At 37.7% G+C, this 10,384-nt stretch overlaps 1 long non-coding RNA gene across 1 annotated transcript; it reads left to right on the forward strand.

The window, feature by feature from the left end:
• The first annotated feature begins 625 nt into the window (after positions 1–625).
• On the forward strand, positions 626–4,419 carry LOC135329185 (uncharacterized). Its single transcript, XR_010390539.1, has 3 exons — positions 626–725; positions 3,585–3,676; positions 4,060–4,419. It is a non-coding gene; the product is annotated as an uncharacterized LOC135329185 (long non-coding RNA).
• Positions 4,420–10,384: the final 5,965 nt, after the last annotated feature.

Below are 10,384 nucleotides of genomic sequence, written 5' to 3' on the forward strand. Positions count from 1 at the left end.
TAACTTTTAATTGCTAGTACTATCAGTATTTTTTCTGTAATTAAAATATTTCATTTTTACTTATGAAACACAAAATAAAGCCAACAGGACCATTTAAATGTTTTGATTTTTGTTAAAGCAGAAACAAGCTGATAGCTGAATTCTGCAGCTTGCAACTTGTAGTTAATTAGCGAAATCCCCTCAGCTGGTTGCATGATCTGGTGGCAAAAAAGTCACAGTAGATTGTTAAAGGGTAAGTAGGATAATTTGTTCCTACAGCAGAGACAAAATTTATCCATGTTTATTGTGCATCCAATTTTCCCTCCTAGATGAAAAACAGAGGTCATAGAATTAATTGTCCTTTCCCCCCTACGTGTATATATGGATATATACAGGGTAGACAGGAAGCCTTTATCCACTTAAGAAATGATATGTAGAGATACAGACATGTATTTCTGTTCTACTTTACTGAAGCTACTTAAAGATTTTTCTTATGTGCACTTTAATTTTTATCTGCAAACAACTAAAAATAAAATCTAACACTTTCCTTTAAAGAACTATGGATTCAATATAACTCATTTTGTGGAAAACAAACCATTTAGGTATAAGTCATCTTAAGTTTATTCTGTATTTCTGCAGCATCTTTTCCTGACCGTACCTGCATGAATCCATAACCTCTTCCTTGTGATCTTGTTTGCTACAGACATGTTCAGTCATCCAATCCATCCCTGCAGCACTCATCAGAGGTAAGAGATACTAAGCAGATCTCTTAGAGGAAAAAAAAGTTGCAAAGAAATGATGGGTAATACTTTTCTTAGGGAATGTTTACATAATATATATTTTTAATAAAGCTTTCTTAGTGATATCCTTTACTTTTTGAAAATATTTATGCTGTGATGATGTGATATCCATTACATTTAAGGCTGTGTTCCGTTAACCATTCTAAACCCTTCAGCTTTCTCAACCGGATTCCTTTTGATTTAATAACGCCATGGTTGACTTCAGATCAGAAGTGATATTTTTGAGAGTGAAGAAAATTTAATCAGTCAACGTTTGGATTTCTCCCTATGTTTTAAATCATGAGAGCTGTCAACATGTCATCTAATGGCTAATGTGGTACACGATTTTTAGATCTTAAGGAAAAGAGATTCAAATCCAGTGCATTTCATAGGTTTAAAGTTCTGAACACATTTGTGTTTTACTTGTTTTCTTGTCTCTCATGCAAATCTCTCAACATCTTTCATACCATGATACAGTAGAAGAGATACAGGGCAATGTCTCTTGTCCAGCTTTAATCATCTGGACTTTCTCATGTCCTGCATACACATCAGGGTTCAGGATGTCTGAGGTAAGAAGGGGGGAAAAAAAATAATTCCCATGATTTATATCAAAAGATATAAATTCCAGACATGGCTCTCCAAATGGATTGGAGAGGTATTCATCTTACCAGATTTCTAGACATCTAGTCTCATCTAGACTTAGACTGAGATCAATCATACTTTAGATAAACCTACATTTCTCTGTTGACTCTAATAAAAATCTAGTAGACTAGCTGTCACATAGCCATCTGTATTATAGATGTCTGTAGTCAGTCAGATGACCCTTAACTTCAGGGAAATGCAGCACTGAAACTTCCTTTATTTCCGTTCCTAATGTGCACACAAAGAAATCAATTAATTTTAATCCATGTTAGAAAACATTTCAAGAAACTATAATAGTGTGTATATATATATATGTAAGTACCTGTGTGTGTGTCTGTATTAATTTATTATTTACAGCAGAATTCTGCCAGATTGGTTTTAAGCATAAATTTGTTTTAGGAATAAAATTTTCGATCACTTTAAAAGTCACTGGGCTTTTTTGTCCATTTTTAAAGTCACCATGTTTAAAGTCAGCAAGGCCAGTTCTAATGTTTTCATCGATGCTGGCCTCCATTATATTGCCAGCAGTTCTGCACTAGGAATCCAGACTTGTGTTGTGACTTTGACTAAGTGAAATGGCTCTCTCGTCAGAAATCAGCCATGAAGGAATGAGGAAAGGAAATAACCCTACCTGATTTTACCTTTGATTAGATATTTGCTGTTGCGCAGGCAGAAGTAAGAAGCTCCTCATAATAACCTAGAAGTAACAGAGAGAATCAAGTACTTCCAGTAGTATCAAGTCCTAGAGGAGGTTGCTGGTTGCCTACCCTAGAGACTGTGTTACTGGTTGGGAGTTATGTTGCTCCTTCCACTCTGATGTTGCTTTGAGAAGTAAACTGTAAAGTAAAAGCATGTAAAATGGGACCCAAGTACAAAACTGCAGTGCACAAGGCTATGTTGATACTGAAAGGGCTGTGGACACATATCTATGTTTTCTTAATGGACTGGGTAGCTAGAATTTTGCTTGAGTGTGCCCAAGATTGTTACCATCAGGGTAAAATTAAGTCTAGGCTTCATTTAGATTCCATTTTAATTTAAATACAGCTGGAGGAAGAGAAGGAGGAAGTATCAAAGAGGTTTCCCAGACCTGATTGCTACTCACTGTATAACAATGTGAAAGTCAGAGCTTTAATCAGTGCCATGTCTGAGGAATTCAGACCCTCATCTCTCCTTCCCTGTGAATGTATCCTGATTGCAATACCAGAGGCTAGACTGGCCAGTCTTTAAAGATGATGTAGGACTGAAGAGTCCGAGAGGAAGTTTGCCTCTGTAGCCCCATGACAAGTGCACTCCCCAGGGAAAGGGGTCTTCTAAGTCCTGGAGGACTGTGGATCCTAATTTGATAAGAAGAACTAACTCAAAATTACATAGAGATGACTGAGAAAAATGAGATTTTTTAGGTAATTCTCTCTTCCACATTTCTTTCTAGTTAGTTTAGACAACCTTTGCATTATACGGAAGCTGAGAGCTTAAACAGGGCTTCTGTAAATTCAGTGGAGGGATGTGGATGTCAAAAAGCCAACCATCACCAGGCTTTAGTCCTGTCTGCATCTGGACTGCTGTGACAGTGCTGGCATTTTCAGCTTGTTTTTTGTCTTGTGAATTAATTTAGTAGAGCCAGTGGATAAGAATGAGTAATTATGGAGGTGTCATAGCAGCTCCATAATTAGGATTGCATTGAGCTTTGCAGTTAAATTTTATGCCTAATGCTCCCCTGCTGTCCCCCATCAGCGCACCACATTTGAAGTACAGCCACAATTAAACCATCATAAAAACAGAGTACACAACTAGACAAAATGATTAAAAGGAACCTGAATCCATGTGGTGTTAGAGAGGAATGACTTTCTTATGACATTGGTTGTTCTTGCTATAGTTTGTAGATTTCCAAGCACTTCAGTTTGGTAATTTCTCCTCCTCCCTCTATTAATATTATAGTGTGTGTCACCTTGGCCCCTATTATTTGTCTGATTGCAACATAGCCTCATCCAATATGACACAAAAGAACTATAAATAATCTTGGCTATATTTATGCTTGAATAGTTCAACATTCCTAAGATGCCTAGGCACAATTTGTGAACACAGCTATACAATAATCCAGGGGATATAAAGCCAGTTCTCTTTTTGAAATATACATTGGGTTTCATTTTCTTTAGCTTAGATATTCACATCAGTGCTGTTTTCCAGGAAGCAGAGGGAACATGAATGAAAAAGTCTCACTGTGCTGTTGAAGCCCAGAACACCTGTGAAAATCTGCTGGAGTCTGCAATAACCCCAGGGTATTTTTGGCTTGTTCTTCTTTTATGCAGCATTTGTTCATTTCCCTTTTGCTCTGGCATTCTGTATAAGGCATGCTCTATGATCCACTTACTGGAACACATGCAGAAAGAGCATATATGGGTGGCATTTTTGGGGGGTTAAAAACTAAACAAAACCCTTCTGTGCTTGCTAATTCAAACATAATTAACTGATGATTCAGTTTTTTGGGTTAAGTTTTCAAATCTACTCACCTCGTATTCCTAAACAAAGCACATAGTGTTGCAGATGTGCCTGACAACAATTATTAACTACTTTCGTGGGGGTCAGGATCTAAAACCTTGTTTAACATTTGGGAATTTCCTGGTAAGGGAATAAAGAATGGTGTCTCTTGTCTCTTCCCCAGCATTTAGGACTTTTCAGAAAGAAGAGGAAGGCAGGACCATGCCTACTGAGAAGGTAACTTAAGGCATGTGAGAAAAGCAACATGAGTATTCCACATCAGTAGGAGAGCAGAAGGTAAACTGTGCACTGATGGTCTGGAAATAGTCAATGCTTGGTTGCACATGAGCCTCAATCCACCTGTGCTGATGAGAGCTTGGAAGCAGCACAGTCATATGGGAATGAGCCCAGATCTTGCACTGTTCATTGATGAATCTGGATGGACATAAGCAGATTCCATATCTCAAGTCAGATGTCCTAGAGAGCCTGTACTAGCATTGATTTTGTATGACTCAGGAAGCCTCAAATAGCTATAATTGTTGATAATGGGGAGATGAACCATGCAGTAATCATATTGTTTGGCTCCAGTTCTCGTGTAGCTGACTGGATTGGCACAGAAATGTCTTAGCTCATAAAAAATATATATGTATATATATTTGGAGATTATTCCCTTGTTTGACGGCAAGGACAGTCAGCATCTCTTTCACTTGTCTTTTTGCAGACAGACTGCCTTATTTCTACGGTCTGATTCTGCAAAGTGTATAGCACTGAAAGATAGCATGTAGCAGTAACAGAAAGCCTATGTTATACAGAAATTTGCGTTTGCTGATCTAATGATACCGATGTAGAGGGTCCTACTGCAATTTAATGCAGCGCTTTCAGTGTAATGCTAAGCAGGGATCCTAGAGGCAATTTGCTGTTTTGCTTATTAGGTGTTCTGTTTGTAAAACCATGCAGATCCATACCAGATAAACTATCCAAACATAGTGAAGTTGTGAGATGTTATTGACTTCAGGAGGAAGATAGGTTACTATCTACTATCATATTGTCTAGGCAGACACATGTCCTGTTGCAGAAAATATTTTATTACTTCAAAAAAAAAAATACTGTTGGTTTTATTTTCCCTAGAGCCTGCAATGCAGTCCGGACAGAGAAATATGTTTTATTTTAGGAAGATTTGTAATAAATAGAATGTAATTTTTTCTATCTTCTCTACACTTTGCACTACAAAAGCATGAATATCTTTTAATAACTCATTAAACTGACAGTCATTACGGTAGATTAATTCAAAAACATTGGCAAAAACAGTGTAAACTGTACACTGAGGCCAAAATGTCTCTAATCATAAAAGTTTACTGAAGTATGCCATCTAGAGGTCTTTGACAGAGCAGAAACAGCACTTCAAGGTCTTACAGAGAGATTGTTGTGGTGTTTCTCTGAAGTATTTAGTTTTAAACGCACATAACCCTAGTTAAAAATCACCTTTCTGCATGAAAATATGGGCATGTGTACAGGTTTTGACTGGGGGCAGGGGATAAGCTGAGGTTAGTTTCATCACTTTCTTTTTCCTGATCTAAAAAAGCGATTTAAAGCTGATTTGCAGTTTATAGGTTAGAATTTTTATCTTGTGTGTATATAGCAAGACTTATTCACTTCATCTTTTTGATGCAGGACATAAAAAGACTTCTCAAATGCAACTGTATAATAAATATTTGCATCATCTTTCCAGTAAAGAAAAATAAGTGAATCCAAAGCCATAGGTAAATGTCCTTTTGTGAATATAGGGAATTCAAACTATCTAAAATATCAAAAATGACCGCACAGTAATGATTTATGTTTCTAGAGGCTGTCTATATTTTAACAGATAGGGAAACAAAGCTTCCCAGTTTGAAAGTAAAGGAACTACTGTTTGAAAATAAATAAAATGGTGTAGCAGAAATGATGTTCATGAGGTTCATCCTACGGAAAGGAATTTTATAACAATCCTACAAAATAAGAAAAATGGGTCTTCTCACATCTATTTTTTCTTCTTTCTTCCACCAAAAAGAGCTATAATGCTTAGTTTGCTCCTTCATCAATTAAACTCCTAAAGATCTTCAGTCTCCAGATTGAAATGGACGTTTTGTTTCTGTGGCAAGAGTTTATTTGTATCATTTTAAAACCTAGAAGAATAGGTTTTAGAATGCATTTTGCATGATCAGAATACAGCACAAATGTAATGTAAACACTAAAATTTTAATTTCAACTGAGTAATGACTGTGTTTCAGTGGGTTTTTTTTTTTTCATAGAAAGATTGATGTTTGGGTAAGCTTGAGGAAGAGCGCTATAACGTAAGTCTTTCATAAGCATCATTTGCTAGATAGGCTTTAGGTTGTGGTTTTCTCATCTTAATCTGTTAAGCAAAAATTGACTATATCTCCTGTAGCTCCCAGTGATGCATTTGTGAGTGCAAGAGATGGAATGAGAATGGACAGTGGAAGCAATGTTAAATGGGAACAGTATTTAAAACTGCACAGAAGTGTGTGTGTTGAAGTTTTACCATAAGTATAAATGTACGGCTTTCCTCCATTCATTTACAGTGTTTATATCTGTTCTCAGAGTAGACCGGAGGTGAGAAGCCCCAGTAGGAACCACAGCCTAGATAGTGATATTAAAAGTAATTAAACCTTGATAACATCCCCCTCATCTTCCCCTCTACTGTTCATCACCTGCCTTTAAAAAAAAAAAAAAGAAATCAGTTATGAATATTAACCTTTCTGTCGCTACAGAGAAATTCAATGTGCAGCAGTGAATTAATAATTAAAATCAGGAAACTAAGAACCCAAACATTCAAGGGATTCAGCAGCATTAATGTTATTAAAACAGTCAATTTAAGAGTCAGAATTTCTCAAATAATTTAAATGTTAACTTTTAAGATGACCTATAAAAGATCAAACAACATATAAATCATCAGCCACTACACCAACTTTTTGCATAATTGGAAGTTTATAATCAGCCTGGTTTTCCTGTCTTTATATCTTTCTAGAAATAGCAAAGCCTTGTAAGCTTAAAAAGCTTCTTAAGCATGGCGTACACAAATAAATGAGATTTGGACACTTGAAGTAATATCTACACTGCAGTCAGAGGACAAGAGGTGAGGGGAAAAAAGATAAGTGATCAGATACTGAGCTCTGTGCAGCCAGTTAGGTTCTTACCTATAATCAGACTTGCCCAAGTATAAAAGTAGGTGGAGTGTACATTGCATTATAGACACTGGTATACTTGAACAAAAGACATACAGGTCGTTCAAGCACTTCTGAGAATTTTAGCCCAGTTCCAAAGCTATGATTTTTTTCAATATAAAACAATTTTTTGTTCCATTTTTGGATTTGTGCACATTTTCCTTCTGTCTCATAACTGTTCATGAGAGTGCCTTTGTCTCATCCTTATTGACTTTTCCTTGTAAAGGCATTGTTCTCCATACCTTTCTGCCTTCGCCTGTGGATCAGGCACCCTTGGACCTTCAGACCTTGGAAAAATCTCCTGTGCAACAGGTCTGCCACAGAGTGGATTCTCAGCAGAGCTAATTAGTCCATGCAGACTAAGATTTTTTTAACCTTACTATATGCTTCTAACTTGTGCAAAGTAAACACATCCTGAGTAGAAAGCCTCAGCCAGACCCTTCCTCTGCTCTGACTCTGAAGCTTCTTGCTTGATATTTCCTGGTGTCAGTTCATAAGGGCTTTTTATTTATTTATTTATATCCTGATATAGAGGTCACTATCAAAATGATACTTCTTTCTCTGTCTTCAGTTTTCCAGCTGCTGCTGCGTTGAATATCTGTTTGCACTGAAAGGCCACTAGAGGTGCTTCAGAAGTCTACCAAAACTTTGGAGCCCTGGAGGTTGTCAATGAGGGCAGATCGTCCTGTTATATATTGATCTTAATAACAGAGAGTTGCTATCGTTAATGATGACAAAGGGAAAGATATTAAATCTTGAGCATCTAACTAAAAATATGAGGAGTAAACAGACTTCCATGCAGTGAATTTTATCCCACATGTGTTAAACAAGAAATTCTTGTATCTTCCCCCACAGCATCTGCTTCTGGGTACCCACAGAAACAAGAAACCAGAGGAGCCATTGTTTCAAGATGAAGCTCTGAAGTGTTTATGAGGGTTTAAAAATTTAGGAATCTCTCTTCACTAAAGATGTGGAAAAGTGCTTATTCATCATGTAAAAGGTTTTTCCTCTGTCTTTTACCCTGTCCAAATGGTCTGGCAGTCATCCTATTGATTAAAAATAACTGTCCATTTTCCTATCTGAGGTAAGTCCCTATTATCGGAGAAATGAGAACAAGCAGTGTGCAGTGTTTTGTCTGGAGCTTTCGTAACTGGGACTTTGTCTGTGTGCTAGAGGTCCTTTTGATTTTCAGCACTCCAGGAAGCTAGCTTGACTTAAATCATAACACTGGTATTTAAATATGGGGTGGAAGGGGGGAGGGAAGAGAGAGGAGTGACTTATTTTAAGTACTTTATTTTTTTTATAAGAATTTATTATAGAGAAAAGAAGAAGAAAAATGAAAGTTTGCTTCTGCCCTCCCCCCCCCCCCAATATCTGTGTAGTATTGTAAAAATATTAGGGCTCCATAATCTAGCATTTCAAATGTAAGCCATGTTGTCTTTCTGTTTCCACTGCCATACCATGCTTGTTAATTATATATGTTGCAGTAGCATCCAGAAGCTGGTATCAAGATCAAAACCTTGTAATGCACTTTGCTGTACAGTGACATATGAAGCCACAGCTTTTCTCTCTCTGCTTTCCAAAGTCCCAGCCCTTCACTGTCTTTTGGAGGTAACTTAATATGCATTTTGCAATATTAACTATTTAGCTATATTCATATATCACCTTTCATCCATTTCCACCTCAACCAATTGTCATTCACCGGTCGAACTCTTATGGTTATGAGAACAAAGATGAGATGTGAGGAAGTGCTTAAAGGAAGAAAATAGTACAATGTGAGAAAGAGAAATTTTTTTTTAATTAAATTAAAAAATTATAAAAGAGCCTTGAATTCTCTCTGCTACCTTCATTTTTCTAAGTACCTCTGATTACATTGAATTAGTCCTTCTCCTCTCCCTTCTTTTTCTGCATTGTATAGTTTCTTCTCAGCCTGTTAGTCTGCCATACCCTCATTTGTGTAGAGCGGTTTTTCCTTCTGTATCCAGTGCTAAGTATTTTTCTTCCCCTTGAGCACTTTCATTTCCCTCTCCATTGCTCCCCCCGCCAGTTGCCTGAGATTTTCAATCATCATTTCATAGCAGTGGTCTCTGAACTTCCACATGCTCACAATGCTGTACCTGCCACAGAAAGCAAAACGCATTACTTGATTCATTTTAGAAATGATTTTGCAATGCGTCAAGATAAAAAGGCCTGGGGATATAAACAAGCTCAGAAAAATTTCAGGATCAGGTAGACATAATTAGAACACAGAATGTTGATTAGATTGTTTCATTTTGCAACATAGTGAGTTTAATCATGTTGGAAATTGGTTACGGGATTTCTTGTGGAGATTAGATATTTCTATCGTGTTTTAGTCTCCTTTAATTACACAAATAAATATGGGTTGTTTACTTTTTTGCTTACGTTTTTTCTGTCAACGTGCAAACGGTAACCAGGCCTATTGTTCAGCAGCCACATTAAGTGCATGCAGCTTCTTTGCAGCACCTGCTGGGAAAGGAGAGGTTGCTGCCCTTTTTTTTTCATGAAATGATTAGTCCATTACCAGCTTCCCAATTCCACCCTCTCCAAGATCAAAGTTGTGTTCCCTTCTGTTTGAAATCCCAAACAGCAAAGTAGAAGTCACTGCCTCCAGTCCAGGCTGGCAGAAGTGCTATTTAGGAAAGAAAGGAAGGAGAGTATCTCGATGTCCAAAGTGCTGGATGCAAGTGTTGGACTTCTTCTGGACCTGGCAGTGGTCACCTCTGCAGTGCAGAGGCGCCCACACAGATGCACCGTGCCTCTTTATTGCTAAATATCCAGTGAGGTAGGCTAGAATATGTAATAACTTTCTAAGAAAACAGCAGAAAACATCCCAATGCTTTCCCTTCCCCAGGAAGATGAGGCTGTGGCTTCCCTGAAGGAAGTTGCCCTGGTGCTTGGCCATGTGTATTAGCTCCCAACTGATTGCTGTGTCACCCATGCTAGGCTGTGTCTGACCACATGTTTAGCACTGCTGGTTCCCTGGGAACATGTAGCAGAACTGTCCCCTGCCGTTGCCACTGAAGTGCAAAAGTGGCAATGAGCAACTGCCAGTTTTTGAAGGCAGAGCTAGCGTGTGAATCCTTTGAGTCAAATTTTATAGCTTGGACCTACCAAGGTATTTGAAACAAACTAGATGTGGTGTAAATGCCTCCTAGACCTCTGCGTCCAGGTTTAGTCCTCATTACCCTTGAATATGGCAGGGGAAGTTTACAAATTTCAAGGAGACTCAATGCACCAAGTTGGGCCTCACCATCTCACAGGAAAACA

The sequence above is a fragment of the Dromaius novaehollandiae genome, chromosome 1, assembly GCF_036370855.1.
Source record: "Dromaius novaehollandiae isolate bDroNov1 chromosome 1, bDroNov1.hap1, whole genome shotgun sequence".
Classification (NCBI taxonomy): Eukaryota; Metazoa; Chordata; class Aves; order Casuariiformes; family Dromaiidae; genus Dromaius; species Dromaius novaehollandiae.